Raw genomic sequence first — 24,910 nt, 5'->3', positions numbered from 1 at the left:
ATAGCTGAGAGAGGGGGAAGGACACTGGTCCAGAACATGATGCAGCCCTCCCAAGAGGAAGTGAAGCCTGCCCTGTGGTGGGAGAGCTCCTGAACTCAGTAGGGCATTGTTAATTGTGTGCAACAACCTGGAATCATGCCATAAGGACTTACAGTGTAGTGTGACTTTGTCTATAAAGTTAGGTTAAATAGCATTGCTGGATGGATGCGTCCCAGGACTAACTCTGGACCCCAAATATCATTGATATGAGCATCTCTGTGGCATCTGTATCACAGCACAGAATCTGGTAGAGATGGGGAGCATGATCTCCATGCCTGTGTCTGAGATTCAACTGTAGCACCAGCAAAGCACTCAGGAAGGACGACTGCAAAGGCCACGGCTGAGTGAGCTGGAGATGTGGGTAGGGGGTGACTCAGTGCCTCTGCTTTCCCCTGAAGCACTTCTGCTGTGGTTGCTTCCTTCGGAAGGGCTTTGTGAGGAGCAAACCCTTCCAGTGCTGAGGAGAGAAGTAGCAGGATTGCTAAGTTTGATGAGAGGTGCCCAAATGAATGTATGGGTTATGAAGCCTAGGGAGGTCCTGTGACAGCAAAATATTGACAAATTTTACAGTAGCTGAGTGTTCAGTAGAGTTCATGTTTGATTTCATCAGCTCATTTTTCTATCTTCTGTAGTTCATTCATTTCCTGTCATTAGCTGAGTTATTTCTTGAAATAATTTTATTATACAAAGATACTAGATAGTGCATTCAGACATGGTGCCTGCAGCTTCACAAATCCTGATGGAAGAGAGAGGAATATTCCAAGAGAAAATGTCATGATTTACTGCTTATAAACAGCTCTCTGGGTCTTATTATCTTTTCTGTGTAGAAGCCTGGAGATCTAGATCGAGCTTTATAATTCACATCAAAATTCATTGTATCACATGTCTCCCGTAAAGCCACGTTTTTTTGAATGATACGGCAAACCCTATTAAATAGGTACTCATTAAACTCCAACACCTTATAAATTCTTCCTGAGTTTTGTTGACAGTACACATCAAACACAAAGCATTAAGTGCTTTTCATTTTCCTGGTAGTGTGCAATCATAATGCATTACATGACAAAATAATGTGTTTACATGACAGATTTAGTGCTTGATCTGCTGCATGAAATGCTTCTGAGCACCAGAAGATAAGAGAAAAATGTAACATTATACTTCCAAGTGTATATTAATTCTTAACTAATAATAAATTACACCAGGATGCTGATGGAAACAGATGAGAGAGCAACACACACATGGGAGGAATGCATGAGGATCAGTGACATGGCAATGAATACTAAATGCAGACATCATAACTGGAGCTAAAATGAAGCATTTCTGCATCAGCAAGAGAGCTCCTAGAGCCTGTGGGCTCTGTGTGTTTTCTTCTTTTGCATCTTGAAAGCCCATACTGGATTTCAGCAAAGTTCCTGTTAGTCTTACCATCACTGGTCCCTCCCACCTGAAATGGTGGCTCTGAGCATGCAGCTTCTCACCCTTTCAAGGCATTTGGTGCCAAAAGTTCATTTTTTTTCCTTTTGATAATTCTAAGGAAATTATTTTATCTTTTTAATGTTTTTCTTCCAATTTTTCATCATAATTTGGCCACAGTGCTACTGGTCCACTGCCAGCCCTTTCCCTCCTCAAAACTGTACCGTAATTCACAATTTAGCAGGCATTCAGCACCGACAGATAACTGTCATGATGTTGAATTTGGAATTTCAAGAGTGATATTCAGCCACTTCATGAGTTTGCAGTAGGAGGGTAGCTGTGTCTATTAATCTTTAAAAAGAACCCAAATCTGTGTGTTTTATTGCAAGTGGGAGCTAAGGCAGAATTGGTATGTGGGAAAACAATGCTATAATAATGACATACAATCAAAGGGAGGATAATAAACCCGCTAGTTCTCTGTATTTGCTGGGGGAGTTTGCTGGGGAGCAGGAGCTGAGGCTTGCTTTAACTACAGACAGCTTTCTCCTTTCTGTTTTTATGGCTTTCTCAATCACTTTGCTCATCTGCTGCTGGAGGCTTTTATTTGCTGATAAGGGCTGTTAACCAGTTGGAAAGTCAGACCAATAAAGTTATGTAAAATGCAGCCAGCAGCTTTTGGCAGGAAACAGGCATGGTGCTGGCAGTGAGGGAGGAGATGAGAGGGCTTCTTCCCCTCCTGTTGGAAAGGGAAATGTCCTGGGGAGGAGGGAACCAGTTGCAGTGTAGCAGTGATTGACACGTGCATAGTCTCTGTTCCTTGGCCTCGTTTGGTGCTGATGGAACAACGAGTTTCTTTTCCTTATTCTGTTCCTCCATTTCCAGAGAAATTTCTACAGGCTTCTTTCATGGGGAAAGGAGTAACAGATGCTGGTTTGCAATGGGAGGGGGCTCGGGCTGCCTTGCCACAGTGCAGTGCTGTGAGCTGCAGCTCTTAGCAAGGCAATGACCAGTTGAACTCCAGGAAGACTTGGAGATAAATAAGTGCTTCCTTCAAAGTGACTTTGTATTACCTTTCCTTGCCCAGATGCAACAATGATAGAAATGGAAAAAGTACCTGATTTTCAACAGTTTACCTTTGAGCAGACCTCAGAGTTGTGTCCTTGCAAGCCTGGATGCAGGCAGTTGTGTTACAGCAATAGCATTTATTTCTACCTTAAAACATTCTAGAAGCATAGAATTAAATCTGTGTGGGCTTCCCAGTGTGTCTGTAGGTGCTGAAAAAGTCACAGGCCTTACTGAGAATTCAGATTTTGTTGTTTATAACCTGTGTCTGGCATTGTGATCTTATTTCATGGCATTTTGCCTCTGAGATGGTATTTCTAACCTCTAGAGCTCTGCATATGATGCTAATGAAAAATTCAAGAGGAGAGCTCTAAGAGTTTGAGTTCTGAAAGGAATGCTTGGTATGGAAAGCTGGAGCGTAGGGCTGAACGTGCCTTTTTGTTCTGTACCTTATTGTTCACCCCACGCAACTCCACACGCTTGGGGCAGAGTGACTGGGAAGTCGCACGGAGGTAAAAGGAGCTGGGGGTGTTCATGAACATGAGGCAGCAGTGGGTTGGGTGGCCAAGAAGACCAATGGCCACCATTGGAATGGATGCCAATGGTCTTCTTGGCTTATGTCAGAAATAGTGCAGCCAGCAGGCTGTCCCTCTGTGAGGCTGCACTTCTGGTGCTGTGTTCAGTCTGACCCCTCGCTACATGAAAGACATTAGGCCCTGGAGCGTGTCCAGAGAAGGACAGCAGAGCTAGGAGGGGTTTGGTCTTGTCTCTTGTCCTAGGAGCTGGGGATTGTCTTCAGACCCTGTGTTTCTCACCAGCTGCGTGGAGATCTCAGTTACTGGGATATGGCAGCTTCTAGTATTCATACATCAGTTTCAAATCTCACCTCCATTTGGTCATCGTTTGAGAAATGATCAGCATCAGATTTGACAGAACTGTTTCAGTTTCCCTTTTCTCTTCCAGAATCCTCTTGTCCTGAAAGAAATCTGAGAAATTTTGTAGCATCTTCTTGTAAAGCCTCATCTCTTTCAGATCGCGTGTGGTAGAAAGGTATCTCCCTACCTACTGAGCTGCTCTTACTCCAGAGAAATTTTTACTTACCCAGTTAGAAATACGAAGTCAAAACTGATTATTTGGTGTGGAAATCATTCTACTCTGATGCTACAAAAGGTGAAGTTTGTGTGAATCTTGGCTCACGGTAGAAAAGTCCAGCTTTGATGCTTTTTTTCTTCCTTGTTTCTTTCCTGAAAGTGGTATGAGCTTGAGGAACAGAGATGCTCATGAAGCTGTTTTGTGATAGGTGGTCCAGCTCCTGCAGGAGAGCCAAGTAAGGCATTTGCTGCGAAAGCTCAAAGGAGTTTTGCCCTGGTGTTTGCTATGGTTATGCTCTATACCTACTTGCTTATGTGTTCTGAGTTGTTCCCCAAACTGCTGTCGCATTCTCTAGCAGCCTGGAATTTAGGTGTCATGTATTGGGATGAAGTAGTAGGGAGCAGTTGCTGCCCAACCGACTGGCTGCTGCTGTCCTACCTGCTGTGCTTGCTCTGCTCACATGCTGTCAGATTTCCTTGGTTCTTTCATAATATGGAAGACCACTTTCCAAACAGTGGTCTCATAACTCTGTATAACATTAGAGTTGAAAGCAGTGATTAATAAAAACATATGTGAACCTCACTTTTGCTCTAGTATGAATCCTTTCAGAAAGAGTATAACCAGCGAGTCTGCCCACGTGCAATGATGCATGCAATGGGGTCCTTTCTATAGCCTCTGTAGGAAGGATTTGAGATCTCTTTAGCTGATATTACATTTTTCTGATGGAGACTCATTAAAAATTGATCACTTTTTTTTTTTTTTTTTTTTTGCAGGCTCCACTACTTTCCTGCTGGGGCTATTTATGTAGGAGTAGACTTAAACATCTCCTATTTACTCATAAATTATATTGACCTGGTTAAAAATCCATGCCATTTTCAGCAAAATCTGTTCTGTTTGCAAATAAGGCATAAATCTACTGACTTCAGAAAGCTTTTCTAAGATGTCCTCACCTGCTGCACCACTGTGGCCAAGGCAAGCTAGAAGCTAAGCCTCTTCCTCACCCAAGCTACCAAGTTCTATTAGTGTTGTTTTTTCCCCAGGTGCTAGAAATTTGTGCTTCTTGGCAGTTCTACCTGTAGGTTAATGAAATCCGTAGTCTTTATGACTTGGCAGCTTTCCTCCTGCTGCACCATCTTTAAATTTCTCCAAGATCCAGAAATGAGACTCAATTGAGAGACTCCTCCATCTCCACAGAAATTGGGATAACGCAAAGAAAGAAGTTGGGTCCCACTGGTGGCAAGGAGATGGGAAGTTCAGGCAGAAAGAAGAATCTGGTAAAAAAAAAAAAAAGACAACCCTGCCTCTGGACCCCACCCCACCTTGTTTTGCATTTTCTATTCAGCAGCCCTTTGACCAAATACATGTGGCTTTTGGACCACAAAAAGTCTCTTTCCTCCCTCTCTGTGAGAATGATTTAGCAAGTAGCTTATACTCATGTAAACTCTCCACCTGTTTTGTTTAAGAAAACTGCAGGTGATCATCCCTCTGTCTGGTTCAGTTTTGGCGGGATCACTTCCAAACTAATCCCTTGCCCAGGCTCTTCACTCTGGGATCTGGACCTGTGCCCACAGCTGAGCACATTTCCTCAGCCCCAGAAATCACCATGTCTAAATTTCAGACGCAGAAGGTACTTTCATCCAGCCCTGAGTGTACTCACACTGGATTAAGTGAGCGACTTGATGAACTGATTAAAGTTTTATCATTCTTAGAGCACGCAGCAGTCTTTTGGGAAGAATCTTGGATCAGAAATCCATCCCTGTCCTCACTAATCAGTGTATTATTCTCTCTCATTATTTTGTATCGATTCATTTCCATTTCATGCTGGTCACCAGTGTGTGTCTGATATTGCACTACATTATTTAGCTGCCTCCTGACTCTCTTTCAGTGTTCAGTGGCATCTGTTAGCATGGTTGACCCTTCCCTGTCAGATATCATCTAATGATGGCTTCTTTGTTTTCCCATTAATAACACTGACATCTTATTAGTCCATTAGCTGGTCATACTCTTTGCCATCCACAGTTAACTCTTCAGTGCCTTCTCTTTTCTTTCCATGCCCTCCATGTTGAACGTGAATTCCTACTTGTGACTTCTAGCCATTATTTTTGGTCCCAGAGACCACCAAACCCCAGGTACTTGTCTCTAGGAATGCGGGAGCAAATCAGCAAGTGATATGCTTCTCTCTGGGCATGACCCACTTTTTTTTTTTTTTTTTTCTGCATCTCATTAGTTGTGATGGCTTTTAATATTTTAAAATGCCAGAGAACGTGTGTCAACCCCTCCAGTGAAGAAGCCTTCCCTCAGTGTTCCTAGGCTGCTAAAAGCAGCATTGCAAGGGACTGCAGAGCACTTCTGTTTAGCTTCACATGGACTCATAACAGCTGGGCTGGATCATCCACTGGGCAAAGCAGCACAGCATCACAGCCCCTCTCCTCAGGCTTCTTTCTCAATCTCAGCTGCATCCCTTCAGGTTGTCTCTCATCTGAAACACGTGGCAGATGCAAAGCAAGTCTCTTGGGGTTTCTCTTTGTTTTCCGTTGCTGGGCTGCCTGAACAGCAGCAGCAAAACCTCTGGCTATACCTTCTTATTGATACCTACCATCAATGGGAAGTCCTGTGAATTCCCTGTTATTGTAGATATCCCTCTCACTTCCTCTGGTTTCACAATAACAGTAAGAAAAGACAACTGGGCTGTGTTGTGTCACACACTTGCTCAGCCAGACTCCCATCTCATGTTTTGAGGATATGGCAATATCTTAACTGCAGGATTTGAGAAGTCTGCTGATGCCAACAACTGTCCCGCTCTGTGGCCAGATAGAAAAGAAAGATTCAGCTGTTGGAGAGTCATCAGAGAGGGCTTAAGAGAGGCTTGGCTGCTGGAAGTGACTATTGCTGAGAAACACTTCCCTATGACTGATGCAGAAGTCTTGCAGATAATCCACTATGGTCTTTCAGAAACACCAGGAATCTCAAAATGTTAATTCCTCTTTTATTTTCCAGCTCATCAAACAATTGAGTCCCAGATTTATGGGATCCCTAACCAGAATGGAAATTAGGCCATGTTGTCAAAAATGACAGTTTCTGCCTCCCTTGTTCAGAAACTTGTCTTCCCTTCATGTTTAAAGGGTTGTGCCCCATGGGAATGCAGCAGGCAGTTATGCACCAGGTCTGCCCTTCCAGTTCTTGTCCAGTGGGCTGTGGGTGACATTTGGAGAATGCCTGTTCCTGCTGTGGTGAAATGAGCTTTGTCTCAGTTCTCCTGCAAGAAGAGTGAGATGCTGAATGTCCATCCTTCTGGAAATGAACAGGGATGTGAGAACTCCACTGTGTCAGCTCAAGGCCTCTCACTGCTTTATTTCTGATTTGACTGCATCCAGATCACTGCAGCAGTTTCTTATGGTGCCTTTCTCCACCCAGCACCAATCCTTCTCCCATGTGAGATAGTCATCTGAAATACTGGCAGGCTTTTAATTTTTTGATAAGCAAAGTTGATCTTTAAAATGTCCCGTGGCCTCTTGCTTTTCTAAAACTTAAATTACTTTGTGCTTCTCCTATTTTTCAACCAGGTTTTTTTTTTTTCCAATTTTTTTTTTTTTTTTAATATGCATTTAAAATACAACACTGGCACCAGAGCTGAGCCAGCATCCTGGGTTTGTCTCGCCAGTGGCACAGTCAAGGGGCAAAAGTTGTCCTCTTCCTCTTGCTTGCTCCTGTGTGGTCAAACTGGAAACATCCCCAGTCGTTAATTCAGATATTGCCTCTGATAGAAAATCTATCAGGCTAATGGAAGATGTTCCCTTGGTTAATTACTTTCCTTGGTTTGAAAAAAAAAAAAAAATTTAAAATGACTCCCCATAGCTTGAATTGATTCAGTTTCAGCCTCCAACCACTGGGTCTTATTCTGCTCCTGTATCTACTAGATTAAAGAGCTCTCTCTTAATAGAAAACCATGTGGATACTTCAGTGACCTCTTAGCCTTCTCTCAGGGAAATGAAATGAATGGAAGTTCTTTGGACTCTTGCTGCAAGGCAAGCGTTCCTGATGAGGGTCAGGGCAGTCCAACAGGGTCTCGGTCAGAGATCACTAAGAAGAAAATATTTATGTTCTTGGCCCACTTTCTGGAAACTCAAAATAGATTAATTGTGAGAAGTGTTAAGGAGCACTCAGGAATTTGTCTTCCATTCAGGTTGGGCACTTAAATAGATTTCCTCTCTCGTCTCTTCATGATTCAAATTAAGAAAGAGCTAATGGAAAAATTAATCAGGTGCTATTTCATCCATTTCCTTCATGGAAAGGCAGGTGAACGTTAAACTGCATTAAATATTACTTTCTTATGAGTAAATTGAGATTCCACACAAATACAGTTAATTAAAGATTGAGGCCATCCAATTACATGAATATATACAAGAAGGCTGATTTGAATATGGATGCTACAAAAGTGGAGGGGGGAAGAAGGAAATCTGTCAATGCCACTAAAAATCCATTTAAACAGATTAGTGCTGTGCTTCATATTTAACTTAATAAAGGCATTTACTGTTAATGAAGTGATAGATGTGCTGGAAAATAGGAGTAAATGATTAAAATGGGAAGTTCTTGAGGTGTAGCATTTGGCAGGAGTGGAGGAAAAATGTGTGGCACCGGGAGCATGTGATAGGAAGGCTGTGCTAGGACCTGGAGAGGTGTCTCAGTCCCTTTTTAGCCTCTTTGGATTCCTGTCCTTTCCTCTTCCTGCTCTTCCCCATGTTGCTGTCTGTGCTGCTAATGAGCCCTGATGTTGGTACTGATCTGTAGGCCCACAAATGAGTATAAATGAAAAGTGCTTTTCTGTGTTCAAAATACCAATGCCGGTGGCTAGATTAATAACAAGTTGCTCATGGGAATAGAGGCCTGTTGAATTAAGGTCTAGCCCTTAAGTCCTATGAGGTTTGGGATATTCCTGCATTGCACAAGCATGGCTGAGTGAATTGCAAGGTTTTAGTGACCTCCATGCAAGGACAAGAAGTGCTTCCTTCTGCCTAAAGCTGTTTTCTGCAAAAAATAAGATACAGTTTTTGGACATAGAGGAATGAAGGCATTGTCATTTCAGAAACTATTCAGAACTTACATTTACAAGTTTTTTTCATTTGTTATAAAATAATGATAGGATGAATTCAGTTTCTCCGTTCCCCTCTGGAAGTGACCTTCTCTTGGGAACAGGCTGCTGAAGCACTTAATGTCTAGATGTTTGCAAAAACTACCTGCCAGAACAAACTGCACCAAGAAAATGGAAAGTCATTATTTGGGTTTTGTGGCTGCTCTACCTTCATTGCCCTTTCAGATTAGGTGAAGGAACACCAGGGTACCACTCCTTCATATCTCAGTTGCAGAGCTGACAGTTCAGTCTGTTGTGGGGGCAGGGAAATTAAGTTTGGCTCTACCTTTTCTTCTATGCTAAGGGGACAGAATCTTGCCTTTGTGGGCATAAATCACTTCTAATTAGGGAAGGTTAGGAGGAACCCTGTCTGGATCTGGGCAATCCAGCAGTTGACTGCTGAGGTTTTGTACAGAGCTTGGTGTTATGCACATGTTTAGACCATGTCAAACTCAGGATAGAGGAGGACGTAAGATGTTTGTTCTCATTTCAAGTGTGCAGATACCATCTCTGCCAGGGAAGGAAAAACATCTGTGAAAGCAAAGGCTGGATCTTTTGTTTTTTATCGTGCAGAACAGAATAGGAGTCCAGAGCAGCAATATGAAAATGCTTCAAGTGATGAAAAAAAGGAGACAGGATAGAGCAGTGCATTGGAAGTGTGCTGTGTGTCTGGCCATTAGGTGACACTCTCCTGCCATGTTTCCACTAGCCAGGGTTGCAGTGGAGAGAAAAGCATTTGGTAAAGTTTGTGTGAAGTACTCTGGGCAGACACTCATATTTTGGGGAAGCCAACTGTAAACATTTCCTCGTATTAAGGTTTAATTCACATGGGGACTTTACAATTTTGGTTTTTTTTTTCTGATCAAGCACTTTCCACTTCATCCAACTCCTGATTAATGTGGTTCTTCGCTTTCATGCAATTGAAAATTCAGGAATTCAATACCTTGAATTCAGAACAATAATTACTAGTATATTTTGCTCAATTTAGATCTACTCAAGTTTGTGTTATGAGATTCAGTCATCAGCTCCAGGGTGTAACTATGTAATTTTTGTGGAGAGTGTCATTTCCGTGCCATGGAAGGTAAAGGAGTCTGAGAAAAGAAGAGGGATAAAAAGCAGAGGGACAATCAGAGCATTTTTCTAATATTTCTGGCTGCATCACTGGCCTGTCTAATGCCTTTGGTCAAAATAAAGCTTCTGAAAGCAGTGCAGAATAACAACAAAGTCAGAGAGACTAGTTTGCCATGTTTGGCAGCAGAATCTGAGTAAGTGTGTCTGCTTCACGTACTTTGTCACTCTCTTCTACAACAGTGACAAAAGATGAATGCATGCTTGGCCATCCCTTGGAAGTGATTTCTCAGATTACATCCACATCACGATAATTCATTGAGAAGATGGCTGACATGAGAAAAGCAATAGCACTATTTTTTTCAGGACCACTTGAAGGATTTATGGCTAACTTTTATCTTAATTCCAGGGAAATAACCAGGTTAGTACTAATCAATCTGTATGTTTTAAACTAAAAATAAATAGAGCTGCGTGGGCTGCAGTTGTGGAATATGTCAAGAGCAGTGCATGCCCTTGCTGTATACCACCAGCGTTCATCCTCCTGCTCCCTGTGCTTCCCCCCATGAGGAACCAGCATGGGATTCACACTTGCTCCAGCCTGGCTGGTATTCCTGAGTTTGCATACATGTTTTCAGAGAAAAATCAGTGTTGCAGATATGCTCCACTAATCTGTAATGGCTTTGGTGTTGGTTTTTCATTCCATTGGTATATTTGTATTTACTTCATTGCTGCACTTTAGGTGTGGTTTTTTGTTTTGTTGTCTTTTTTCTGTCTTCCTTTCTGCATCTGTGTGAAGTAGGCAAGATAGTATTCTGTTTGAATTGCTTCTGGGGAAGGTATATTTAAAGCCACACACATACTGGAAAGGCATGTTAAAGACTTAAAGGACCATGGTAGGGATGATCATAGGGACTTAGATGTATACTCTGAGTCCTTCAGTATGCAAAAGGATGCCATCATTTGGCACTTCTGACCCTTGAAGGAAAAAGGGGGAAGGGGGAAGAAAGAAGGGAAAAGGGGGAAGAAAGTGTGTTTGAAGTCTGTTTGTTTGTTTGTTTGGAATGCTAATGGAACACTTTCTAGGTACAAGTTGATAGAAACAAGCTGCAGGAGGCTATTGGCAGCACTACCACTACCTGTCAAACACTGGATCTTGTGATAAAAGAAAGGACTTGAGGTCTTCTTGGATTCCTTTCCTACTCTATGATTCTGACCTGATCTCATGCGTACGGGAAAGTGAGTTTGCTTTATTGACCTCAAGGAATTCATAAGGACTTGTGTTTGTTGGGCTCTGTTTTTTGTAAAACTGAACTTGACTGGTGGCTAGACAAAGTTTGTGTCCTGCCTTGTGGTGATCCCTTGTTGATAGTCTGCCAGCAAGATGGTTCTGCTCACCTTAGCTGTAGCATGGGCTGAAGTGAAGTTATCAAACGTGGGGAAATTTATGGTTTTGGAGTACTTATTCCTGTTGCAAAAAGATTTTAAATAGCAAGGTTAATGTCTCACAAAGTTACATGTTTTTTGATACATTTTTTTTCTGGTCCATTGAAATATGTGATAATTTTCATAATGCAAACTAAATACGTTTCACCATTCTGCTGCTGAAGTGGTTGAAGTGCTTCATCTTGACATTTTCAGTGTAGAAAAGAGATGTCGCTGAAATGTTTCTGGGGTAATTTGTGTTTTTCTTTAATGAAAAGTCATTAGAGGGCAAATGTCCATAGAAGGTCTGAAATGAAGTGTGTCCTTAATGAAAGGGGATTACTCTGATAGAAGATGTCTTATGGAAGCTTCCTTCAGAGATCAGCTGGCTGTAGCCTCAGGGCAGGTGGACCTGCAGCAGGTCTGTGACTCAGTGCTGGAGCTGGGGTGAACACCATGGACTGTTTCCTGGTGGAACTCTTGTGTCTTAGTATCCAGCATTCATCTCTGTGATCCTGTCCTGTTGCAAAGCCCGGAGTTAGAAGTGGGCATTTATTTGTATGTGTGTAAAACTGGTCTGTTTGGGGTCTTATGTGAGTGCTTTGTGCCAGCTCATTGCTGCCTATGATCATAGAGCACAATACTGATTGTCCATTAATTACCTGTCAATTTGCTGAAAGCATAACAAAGGTGTTTTCATGTAAGTCTATTTTTTTCATATTGGGAAGATAACACCAGCAAATTGACACTGAATTGAATTGAAAAAGAGGCTCAAGGCAGTAGCACCAAGGGCAATCACTTCTTCTGTGGAAATATAGGGCAGAAGTTGCAGCCCTACAGGCTGGTAAGGGAAGGGATGGTTGGGTCTCCATCGTGACCATTCTCTGGTTGGATTGGTAAGGAAGAGCCTGATGGAGAAAAGCCACCTGAGATCTAAGGAACAGTGTAAAAAGCAGATGAGGTCAGGGGCTGTCCTCAGTGAGCAGGGGGCTGCTAGTGGGTAAGAGTGGGGGAACGTTTGCTTACTGTAACTTGTTTTCGCTCCATTGTAAAATTATTCAGAAGTGATGGTCTTTGCTTTATCACTTTCCCCATAGCAATGCAGGTTCCCACATTTGAATAGCACTGATCTTGCTACTTTTGCACAGGGTGATTCTGTGAAAGTCAGATCTGAACATGGTCCAAACAAAAATGCCTGCTCGACGCTCAGCCTGCAGCCCCAGATCCCTGAGCCTTTTGTTTCTCTGCTGCAGGTGGCACTATGGTGCCTTTTCTTTTACCCATCCCAAATCTGAAGAGATGAGTTATTTGCCATGGTCCAAAGGGCAGCAGAAAAGCCTGACCAAATTTAACTAAACCAGAAGGGCACAAAAAGGATTTTCAACTAAACGTGAGTGACTTGCTTGCCCTGCCCATCCCTTCTCAATTACAGAGAGCAAATAACTTTCATGTAATGGCCATGGGGGAAGAGGCATGGAGAGGAATCAGAAAATTCTTTCTGTTAAAACTGATCTTCAGGTGGAGCTCCACACTGTTTGCACACACAGAATGTGTGCTTGGCTGGCTGAAGGCCTCACAGCTGCCCTGGCAGCTGACACTAAGCAGTAGCTGTTTGCTGCTCTGTGCTGGGGACCTTCCTGCATTTAATTCAACTCCTTGCATCCTGGCTTGGAGGAGCAGATCTCCACAGCCACAGTCTCCCATAATATGTGTCATCAGATTTGCCCTAACTTCCCTAAAGAAGTAACGAAAGTTGGGCATCCAGTGGCAGGGGCACTTGATCTAATGTGTGATGTAGTGGCTGGCAACTGTCCACAGCACGGGGTTGGATCTAGATGGTCTCTGAGGTCTCTTAAAACTGAAGTCATTCTGTGATTTTGTGGCAGTGCTCCCTCTCTTCCAGCCTGATGTGCTGGAGGCAAGATGCAGGTCCTCAGGACCTATCATGTGCTTGATGTCTATGGGATGACCAAGATCAGATTCTCCTGGCAGGACCAGGGCAACCCATTGGAAAAATGTTTCATTTCTTAAAATCCAGATAAAGCTTTCTTTTCTATTGTGAACTGTGTTGGGGCAGTGGGAGAGAGGACACGTTAGCAGAGCAGATGTAATTATCAAGCAATATTCAGGCAGGAGGAGGAGGTGTTGGGAGATCTTCCTACCTGCCGAGTAAGCCAACAAGGAATGCCGTGTTTGGGGCTGGTTTTACCTGCCCCAAATTGTTCATCAAATCACAAACCATTCAGAGGAGAACAATAAAACTTGGAGGCTTAAATGTGAGGGGCTGAAGAAGCTAAGGTACTTGTTTGCTGTTTTTTCTTTTGTCCAAGAGAAGTTTAAGAGGTGACAGCCTGTAAGTAACAACAGCAAGCAGAAAAGTTTTTTAATCTGAGGGAGAGAGTATAAGTAAATTTCAAAGGCTGTAAATAGAAACTAGATAAATCCAAATGGGACCTGGGCAGGTGGCAGAAGGGTACAAGCGAGATGTGCTTCTCACCTGTGTGCAGCACCATGTGCACTAATCTAAAAAGCCCATAAAAACCTTCCTGCAGTTTCTGTGCAGAACAGGAAGAGTAAACACAGAGGAAAAGTATATGGATTGAGTTGATGGAAATTTACTTTTGACTGATTGAAACGGAGGTGACATAAAGCAGATGGAATTTTTTCTCACTACTGCTAGCTTAAGAAAATGAAGTCTTTCATGATGATCCAATTTTTCTATTAATTTTCATATAAAGAACACAAAATATTGTGGCTGTGAAATAGCTGAATATGAAGCAGAAATAAAATATGTACATAAAATGGGATAACTGACAGGTTTAATACATTTTCAATTTATATGTGAATATAGACACAATACCCCCTTGCATAAGCCAAACATGTAGCCGCAGAAAGGCCAAGTGATGTGCAGCACTTGAGCAAGAGAACCAGTGGTGGAGGGGTGGCAGCGGGCAGGGCCTGTTGGATGGTTTGATGGGATCTGCACCTCCTTCATGTCTGTCCCTGCATCCGGCATCACACTTGCTCAGAAGCTGACAAGCACAGATTTTTGATCTTTTTGTGCAATCTCCAGCACTTTCTTCATCAGCATCTCAGATGCTCCCCTAGCACCTAGAAATCATCAAGGTGATGAAATTGATTGTAATGACCCTGTGACAGAAGGCAACGGGAATGCAGAGCTGGTGTGACCAGTGCATGGCTATTTCCTAACAGCTCCAGTCTCTCTGCTTGTCTTTGGAGGCTATTTCAAGATTGATCTCAGTTGCACCAGGCTTAGAGCAGATGCTGTGTAACTTCAGGCACAGTGGTGCCATGAGTGCATTCACCCAAAGGCTTTGATATGCTTAAAAAGAATATAGAGGAAAAAGAAATGGAGTGGGGGGAGGAAGAGGGTCTCATGATGTCTGGCTGTGCCAACGCTGCCTTCTTAATTACTGGTGTAATCAGGTCATGCAGCTTGCCAGCACCTCAGTGTGGGACCTCCTGCTCATGCTGGGCTGTGTCTCTGCCAAGGCTTATTGGGAATCTGCATAGCTGCACAATACAGTGAACCTCATTAGGAATGAGATCAGCTCTCCATAAAGGATGAGTTCTGATGAGTGGGTCTTTTCTCTTCTGTTTGAGCTACAGTGAGGGCTCCTTGAATTAATTTAATAGAAGCAGCGACAAAACAGCTCTGCACTCTCCTTCCCCAAATAGATGTTTGGAAGGATTCTGCTGTCCTATGCTGTATTTCTCAGCACAAAATCTGCTGATGTTTAGTAGCTGCCGCCAGCAGTCCCTCCATCCATAACCTCCATAGGAAATCCTCATGGCTTCCTAGGAACACAAACATTTCCAGGAGCTAAAGGATTTGGGGAATTTTCCTTTGGTTTTCCAGGAATTTTTGATTGAGTGGGAATTCATAGAACACTTCTCAAAGGCTCCTTGGGCTTGAATCTGCCTGGGAATTTCCTTTCTGGAAGACTTCCTGGGGCACTCTAGGCAATTTCCAGTTACAGTTTAGAAAGTCCTACAGATGCTTTTCAGGTTTTCTATTCGTGACTCTGTGGGCAATTTTCTGTCAGCCTTTCAACTTCTGCTTCCCAGGAATACTTTAGTTGTTTTTTTTGTGACTTCTTCCCATGCTTTATGCAAACTGTCCTGCTTTTTTTTTTTTTCCCTAGAAACTTTTCTCTTTTAAGAATTTTTCCTTTTTTTTTTTCTTTCTTCCCTTTCTTCTTAGAATTCATCTCTTGTTTTCTAGGAACTTGGCACATTCTAGACATTTTCTCACAGCTTTCTAAGAATTCATATGGTGCTTTCCAGATGCATTTTTAGGAATTCACGCCAAGCCTGCTAGGAATTCCTCATTGCTTTCTAGGAATTTTCCTGCTGCATTTAAGGATTTATCAGTTGCTCTCTAGGAATCCAGGTGGTGCTTTCTAGAAATTTCCCCATTCATAGACATTTTCCTACAATCCAGAATATCACTGGCTGCTTTTGAGAATGTCACCTGCTGCTGTCTAGACTCTTTCCTGCCACATCTCAGGAATTTTCTCCACTGCCTCAATTCACTTCACTGGTTAAAATAAAAAAAATTTAGTGAGTTTCACTACTGTGTCCTCACAGTGCTAATGATGTCTGGATATCAGCACATATGACGAGCTAATACAGACCAACGAGGCTGGGAAATGGTGTGGAGAGAAGGAAAGTCTTTGGTCTGTACTGAACTCAAACAGCTTGCAGCCAGTGATCCTTTCGTGTCTCTGAGCAACAGCATATGGATGCTACGTAGCAGCCACTGCTCTTCTCTCTTGCTCCTGCTTTGAGGGTCTTTCCTGAGTCTTCTCCATTCAAGGGGACATGAAGGCTTGAGGTTTCACCAGGGGGTGTTCAGGTTGGATGTTAGGAAAAACTTCTTCTCTGAAAGGGTTGTCAGACATTAGAGGGCATGGTTCAGTGGGCATGGTGGTGATGGGTTGACAGTTGGACTAGATGATCTTAGTGGTGTTTCCAACCATAACAATTCTATGATTTTATGAACTCCCATAGCATGCAGCCTGCTGAAGCGGCAAAACAGCATTAACAGATCAAACAGTAAATGGACTATATTTCTTTGCAAGAGACATAATCTCATTTCTTTTCCCTGCAATACTCTACCTGGACGTTCCCTTTACAGTATCATCACAACAGTTTGTAAAGAATGAACCTGTCTCCAGTTGTAATTGAACAGCTATATTGTACCTGGGGACTGAGAATAAGAGCATTTGCCTAGTTCTGTGTTTTTAAAATACAGAACTGTGTTTTGTTTCTTTTTTTTTTTTCCAGCAGAGTAACACTTTAAAGGAGTTCTGCAATTAGCATTGCTAATGTTCCAGGGTGGTAACAGCCATGCACAATGCAGCCTCTCTGGCACAGCGCTGATGAATTGTTAAGAAGAGGAACTGATTCACTTTGCTAAATTAGAACTGATGCCACAGGCACTATGGATGTTAGCATCCATGTAATTATGCAAAATATTTGTACTTTTATCTACGTTAAGCATGGTACAAGTGTACAAGACACAGAGGCTGTCAGAAAAACACCCACAACTTACCCCAAAGAAAAGTTTCTTATCTCCTTGGTTCCCAACATAAAAGAAAGGTGCAGTGGCAGGATCCGCGCTCTGTAAAGGTAAATCTGCTTTCCATAGCATATCATCAGGCAGAAAGTAGAGCAGGGCATAGGGTTTTCTGCTTATTAATGGGCAGAGGTGGCTTGTTGTGCTGGGAGCAGTGCTCCTTCTATTGTAGTGTGAATTATGCGGTCCAGGGAGAGCAGGAGCTCCTTGAAGCAAGACGTGAAGGTAACCGTGAAGCCTGAGCAGGGAGGTGGGAAAATAAAATATGACCCATATAATTGATGTAAGAGGTGACAGGCGCAACTAACAGTCCCTTCCTTCAGATCTCTTGCTAAAGTGGTGTTTATTTTTTAGTGTACCTTTTCCATTTGTGGTGAAGGACTGAACACTGCAAGTCTGGAGTGCCATTAGATTCAAAATTCTCCCCAGCTGTGGGGAAAAAAAAACTTTAATTTTAATAGTTTAAATACTAAACCATCCCACATGTTCGGAGCTGCCAAAAGAAATGTAGAAACAAGGCAAAACATATGATTTCATTTTTCAGCTGTTTAAAGCTTTAATCCAAATTTAATTACTTTTGGGGTATGGGGGTGGTGGTGGTGGTGTTATTACAGAACACTGAAGCTTCAGCACTTACCTGTTTGAAAGTGACTTCTCAAATAAGTGTTTCTTAGGAAGGGTTTCAAGGTCAGTCACAGTTATTTTTAACCAAAAAGAAGGCTGTCGAAAAAAGACTCTGATCAACAAAACTCTTGCTCTTGCATTTTCACTTGGGTTTCATAGATCCATTTTAGAAGACTTTGTTACTTTTTCCAGCTCATTGTTTATCTGAGAAGCTTCAGTCCTATCCTCCAGTAGATACATGACCTCTATATGTTAAAACTTTTTTGGGTAGCAACTCCATTCATAGGAGCACCTTCTTTCACTAAGCTGCATCTTGATCTGTCCAATACAAGCAGAAAAACCCCACAGTCCTGGGAAAGATGCTGTTTGTTTGTTCGTTGTACTTGAGAATTCATGGGTATTTCATCAGTATTAACATGGTTCTAGAAGTCCATACCAGTCAGTACCTGTGTCCCCAGAAGTTGTTGACTGAACTGGGGCTGAAGTCCCTGGTTTAAGGTGCTCTGCTGTAGCATGTTCCTTCAGGTGAATTAACAATTATTATTATTTTAAACATAACCAAGATTGGTAGGTGGCTGTGATTGCTTGGCAATGAGCTTTAGCTCCTGTAAGTCTCACCACCATAGGCAGGTTCTTTTAAAATGTCTTCTAAGTTGTTTATAATTCTTTGCCCATCATATATCTATGATGGGGTGAAATGTTTTGTTAGTCATGAAGTCAGTTCTAAATTCCAGAGGATTACTGAGGAAGAAGCAATTTGTAGGTGATCACAAAACAACAGCTTCTCTAGGCTGTATTTTTACAGCTTTCCCCTTTAGGAGTTTGCCTCTTTCAATTGGGAGTCTGGATACGTAGGAAAAAGGCTTTCTGTGTCTCCTATATGGATTTGGGTCAGTGCAAGAGAAGCAATGAAAGTCAGCTGAGGAATAGTTGATGTACATGGGAGGTATTTGATTTGTATTGACTATCATGAGTAGCGTGAGCTTGAATGTGTGATTCAGATGGGAGGCTGCCAAACTTCTGTGCCAACGTCTCAGTGGCAACAAGGAAAAAGAAAGGAGGGGAGAATACCACAGAGAACAAGCTCTGGAAATAATCCTTCACAGTGTGACTTTCTAAATTGTTAGACAAAGAGGGAGCAACTAATTGAAGCATTGTTTTCCTAACAGAAGCTCACATTTTGCTCTCAGTTACATGTCAGCAACTACACCGCAGTAATTGGAATAACACCTACGGCAGTTCAGGTACCATGGTGATGAGCGCTAATAGAGAGACCGGTTAGATAAAGCAGGATGCGCGGATGACAGATTGGTTCTGATAAACGTGTTTTAAAAGTCAAAAGGATGTTCACTTGTGGTTTTCTTCTGAACCAGACACTAAAAAAGTTAGCATTATCAGGTTTTCTTCTGAACCAGACACTAAAGATGTTAGCTCTACAAGACTTCTACCCAGAGAGATGTTCATTTGCAGGAGTACTGTTTTCTGTACTAGCGCTTCAAAGATCCAACTTCTGCTTTCTTTGACATCAACAGAGCTTTTACAGGTGTGAATTGCAATCTTGGTTACATAAGCTCATTTATTATGGGAAGGGTAGTCAGTATACACTTCTATCACATCTGCTCCATTGTAATTTTCCAATGAATACTTTCAAAGATGTACAGGACATAAGCTTTCAGATTAGCATCCAGGCGCCATTAGTCTAATTCTAAAACACAGCTAGAAAATCTGCAGGTAAACCTAGCTAAACCTAGCTCTGTGCATGTTTCAGTGCTGTGAGTATTTGCTGAAGATTTGCTCCCCAGGCACACACTTCAGAGGACAGAAATTGATTTTAAAAATTCCCTTTTATGTTTTTCCCAGCTAATGTTTAATGAGAATAAAAAAAAAAAACTAAACTTTTTTTTTCTTAAGATATCTAGAAGCAGCTATTAGTAAGTTTAATCATTTAAACTTCTGATTTTTCTATGACAAGTACAAGTTGATACAGACTTTATTGTCTGAACTTTATTTCAGATACCTGGAGAGTTAAATTACTGTGTCTTGAGGGGAGCTGGGCTGATGTGCCCAGAGCAAAAGCCTAGCTGGTTTAGATGCAGAAAAAGCAGCAACTGCTTCTTACACATAATCTGCTCAGAGGGAACCTTGCACAGAGGATCTGTGGGAATCTCTCTAGGCAGTTTAAAGAGAGATCATTTGGATCTTCTCACGTGCCAACTGAAAAGAGGCAGCTCAGCCACCCAGTTCAGCAGCATCCCCCCACCCCCTGCTCCTCTCCTTCCTGCCCTAAGAGCTGGCATCTCCCACCTTGTGCTTACTCAGTAAGATGTGCACTGGCTGATGTATCTCTTGATTTAATGAAGTGCTGTATCTTTCAGCACTTCATCTATCTGTAGATTAGATCTAGCAGATTACAGATCAGTGTCTACAAAACTGAGGCAGGGAAGAACATTTCTTGCAGTCACTTCTAAGTCCTGACCGAGTTGTTTGGCCACAACCTGACCTGTTGCTAACCCAGTAGTGAAACACAACAGTGTTGAATTGTGGTGAGCTTCAACCAGTTTCATTTAGAAACCTTCAGAGGAGGAGGTAATGAAATGTTATGTCTTCATACAGCTGAACAGTGTATCAAAGCTTCACTCAGTGCAGAGGTACTGACATTCACCCGGAAAATGGAAGCGTTGACCTATACATAAAAGATGCGTGCTTGGATTTTTAGAAATCAAAGTTTATGAGAGCAATTATGCTTTTTATTTTTATTTTTGTTTTTGTAGGGAATAGGCTTAAAGTCACTGCCTGATGGTTTCAGCTGACAACTAGAATTATATGGTCTGTCAGCTCTCTTTCTTACAGGTGAAGGTGAACATCTGCATTATGAGGATTTCTGCTTTTTATAATTGTTCTGGGTATATGTAGGTTTCTTTTCTCCTGGTCAGTTATCACATTTCAGAACAAGTTCCAACAGGACTTTTCCTTCAGGACACCAGTATAAAAGCCATAGAATTAGACATAGTAGAAAAGAGATTGTCTCTTCATAAAGGTCTCAAAGCTCATTTGATACAAGACTGCAGCAAAAGATAACTGCTACAGGCTACTTGCCACGTGGGCTTTGTTTCATTTCTTCTCTTCCTCAACCTCTGTGTTTTTTTTTCTGAACGTTTTAAGCAGGTTCTGCATTACATGATGCTCAGGTGTGCTGCAAACAGAAGGGGGCTGCACTCACCCCTGCAAAATGACTCTAAGTGTGCATTTCTCTTAGCATCAGAGATACTTGAGTAGATCTTAGAAGGGATTCTGTTGGGTTATCTGAATCTTTTTTGTTCTACTTTAGAGAATTATTATTAGTAGTATTAGAGAATATTTTTAAAGAAATCCTAGAATAGAGCTGCAGATAGAAGTACTAAGTGGAATTGTTCTAAGCACCCTGGCCTCATGCAGCAGTCTCAAAGTCAATCTTCCTCAAATAGTTTGCACTGTGTAATTTTATCACAGAACTGAAATTTCACAGACTTGGCCCAAGTTCCATGTTGCATCTATTAGCCAGGAGTAACAGCACTATGCTGAATACTAATGCTTCCCCTGAAAGGAAACTTCTCCAAGCCTGAGCCAGCTAAAGGATACTTCAATAAACAGAGGAAGAGGTATCAGCACAGCCAGCTGAGTCGTTTCATAGTCCTGAGAAGAGAAGCTCAACTCTTTTGTCCTGTTAACTATACATCAAGTGTTAATTCTTTTTAAATTAAAGATTTAAATTTAAAAAAAGATTAAAATTTAAATTAACTCTAGTAACTCTGAACTCTTGGACTGGAGCTAAGTTGGATACCTAAGTTTCAGTATGGATATTAGGAACAATTTATTCTCCGAAAGAATAGTGATGCATTGACACAGGCTGCCCAGGGAGGTGGTGCAGTCGTTCCTGGAGGTGATCCAAAACCATGGAGGTGGGACACTGAGGGTCATGGCCAGTGGGCATGGTGGGGTGGGTTAGAGTTGGACCTTGGTGTTCTTAGTGGTCATTAAATTCATGTTACTTGCTTTCCTTACCGTTTTGCTGGTCAGCTTCTTGCGCCTCTGAGGAATTGGACCTGATGTCTCCAGAATCCAATATATGGATTTTCAAATTGACATTTCCAAAATTTCTAGCCAAGCCTGTAGCCTGAGATTTGACTGAATCTGTGTCTCCTTGCATGAGGAGGAATTGTTCCTGGTCCCCAGGAGACTTGGTTCTCCATTTCCCCACCTCTGTGGGACCAACTGCCAAAGTGGCTGTGAGCTCAGGTGGCATAGTTAGCTTTACATGGAGCATCTGCACATAAGGGGTGTTTCAATCTGCTTTAACCCCTCACCTTGAATGTAATCAGCCTTCTCATCTTGAGGGAGATGAGTCACCACATCAGGTTCTTTCAGTGCCAGCTCTCTCTCCTGGAAGACTGGGACTTTGTCCATCCCATTTTCCACAATGACTGTAATCCTAACAGCGTTTATTCAAGCATGGCCCCATTACAATTAGAGCCAAGGGCTTTAGACATCCAAATGACGCCGTTGGCAGAGCTTATGCTCCAACAGTGAACTGCCAGCACCTCCTTTATGATTTCTGCGGCCTTTTCCCAACCAATAATTGAACTGCCTTAGTGGTCTTGTATCTAAGTGGAAGAAAAGGCTTTTTCCAGCCTCACCTCTGACTTTCATAGACTTCCAATGTTCCTTCAGCATGCCTTGTCTATGGGTTTTTAAATACCTTCATGATTGAACAGCCCTTCTTTTTCTTCTGAAGCTTTTAAGCCCTCAGTCCAGGCACGACAATCTCTTGTCTGAATGCTGGGTGAAGTCCTGAGCAGCAGCTCCAAAGCCAGAATAGAAAAGCTTTAATTCCTCTGGAAAGTCCTCTCTGTGCAGCATGTCACAAATCCCTCTCCAAATCCATCTCCTGCCGAGGAACAGAAAACCCATCCTGTTCCTGCAGGAGCTGCTCTCAGCCTCAGGTGGAGACTTCAGAAGCAAATGTCACGCTTTAAAACCTAAGCGCTCCCAGCACAGCCCAGCCTTGGCACTTTTGGCTCAAGAAATGTGATTTCATCACTAATTCTTTCAGCTATCTTACTGCTTGCCCTTCCTCTTTGAAGGGATTTTTGCTCAGGTTGCCAGCATCCTAAGGCTTAAATTGAAATAATATTTCCTAGAAAATGTGTGTTAAAGCAAGTTGTTAGTAATCTAATGCAGACAGGCCTTTTCCCTGTCCCAACAAGCCCTTAATGCCTGTTAGTTGCCTTTTTGTCATACTCATTGTAGCTCCCAGTTCCCATTAATCAGCGCTGAGGAGCAGGTCATAGGTAGAGATGATGCTTGGGAGGCATTCACTTGCTCTCTACCCAGCAAGGACTTTCTGTTGTTTTGGTGGAAGATGACTGAATTTCCCATGCTATCTTTCAGATTTTCTGTGTTTAGTGTAAGAAACGCAGTGAATGAGGAAGGCCAGGGCAGTTATCACTAGAGTGCTGCAGCCACGTTCAATTTCTCACACTTGTGCTGAATCCCAACAGTGAGAAATCCTGAGGAGCAGAGAAAAATCCAAGGTGAGAAATCACAGCCTGATGAATTTTGCTTTTCAGCAAGTATCGCTTGGAATTGGCCACTTTTCCAATTGTTAACAACCATGTATTTTACAAGAGAGTCACATACAACCATCTCAACACAGAACAGATCCGAACGGGCTGGGGCAGTGTAAGGGTCACTCTGTGGACAGATCCTGTAGGGAGCATGTTCTAGTCCACATTCGGCCCAAATCATGCAGGCAAAGAGCAATTCCATCTGGATATACCATAGTGTTTCTGGATTTGTTCTCCAGGCATTGCCATGTTGGCTTTTACCTATTTGGTTCAGCATAGGTGCCCACTTACCTGTGCTCCTGTGGTTGGCTGGAAGTGGTCTGAGGGGTAGTATGGGACTTTTTGGGTGAGATGGACTCTGCGATTGCTAATTATCCATTTATTTGGGATGACAGGAGGTGTATTTGACATTTCTGATCTCTTTTTAGTCTTTCCTACAGCAAGGAAAGACTGCATTACAGCTGTCAGCCTGCTGTCTGCTACATGATGGGCTGGTGTGGGCAATGTGCTCCTCACCTAATTGTTTTTGATACAGTGAGATGAAAACATGTGAAGACAGGTCCTTCTTTAATATGCAATTAGGGGTCAATTTATATGAGCCATGCAATGTTAATGGAATTTAGCAGCTTATAAGTATTTTCTAATTGCAAATAATTCATTGTAACTTATTGAATGCCTTTGCTTATGCCTGCTGTCTGCATTCCTGCACCTTTTAATGTTTATCTTAAAGTCCTCCTTGCAGTCTTCATGTAAAGTAGGGATGACAATATTCTTCTGAGGGCAGCAGCAGAGGATCCCAGGGCTCATTAACCCATGCTTGGAGCAAGGCTTTCCCTTCTGCCGCAGCAAAGCTCCTTCCCTAGCAATTTGGATTCTCCAAAAGGGGAGAGTGCAGAGAGAGCTTCAGCCAAAGAGAGCTGGTCCTGGCACTGAGTGATGACATGTAATATTGCAGTGGGGTGAAAGGGTATTAGTACTTCAGGATGCAGTTTGCTAGGAATTGAGGTTTTTGTCTCAAACTTCTTAGGGTGCAGTTCATCACCTGCACTGTGCAACATCTGAACACACAGTGCTCCCATCACACCCTTGCCCTGGGCAGGGCTGCACCACCTGTTCCTGTTTCCTTTGCCTGCTAAACCGTTCATTGCAAATGAGTTTATAAATAATTCATGGCATGCTGCATTCTGTGCTTCAAAGTTCATTGTGTAGGTGGTGGGCTGTGGGTTTTCTTGGAAGCAGCAGGCTTCTCTCCATTCTTTTCTCTTTGTTCATTGTGTGTGTGTGTGCAGAGCTCAAACGGCATTCAGAACCTAAGGTTTCGCTATCACTGTTTTTCTGATAGCTTCTGTATAGCAGATTACAGTCATTTTCAAATTTGGTTATTATGGTTCAGAGCAGTTATGTTGGAAAGAAAATAATCTTTTGAGATTGGGGTTTACTGAAATGCCCAAATGCTTGTGGAAGGTGTTAGAACTGACAGAAAAAAATAACGTATCAGTCTGAAATGGGCTTCCCCAACCCCATGCAAGCATGAGTTTATGCACACACCCTTCCTAAGCAGGCACTTACTATTGCTAGGCCTGCTGATGCTGGAAAGTAATGAAAAGTTATTCAGGCTCTCATCCTGCGTTTAGCCGTCAGCTGCTGCTGGGATGGCACACTGTCAGGTTGTGTTTGGGGAAGGGGCAAGTTAAAATTAAAGCACCTATTTCAAGGCCCGTTGCCAGCTCTAACACTGCTTATTACAGCCCTGGGGTCTCATTTTTTCCCCATCAGAGCACTTGAAGCCCATGCACATATGTCACATGCGCCACTGTGGTGTCACAGCCTTACCTTGCTCCTCCTAGGAAACTTCTTGCT

The 24,910-nt window shown here is 42.5% G+C and overlaps 1 long non-coding RNA gene across 1 annotated transcript in view; it reads left to right on the top strand.

Annotated features, from left to right (window-relative positions):
* LOC128081455 (uncharacterized) overlaps positions 1-24,910 on the top strand; it is a 35,772-nt gene that overhangs the window by 1,727 nt on the left and 9,135 nt on the right. The gene's annotated exons all lie outside the window — the stretch shown is intronic.

This window comes from Tympanuchus pallidicinctus, unplaced genomic scaffold, assembly GCF_026119805.1.
Source record: "Tympanuchus pallidicinctus isolate F22 unplaced genomic scaffold, pur_lepc_1.0 scaffold21, whole genome shotgun sequence".
Taxonomy (NCBI): Eukaryota; Metazoa; Chordata; class Aves; order Galliformes; family Phasianidae; genus Tympanuchus; species Tympanuchus pallidicinctus.
This window is presented reverse-complemented; position numbering and strand designations above follow the sequence as displayed.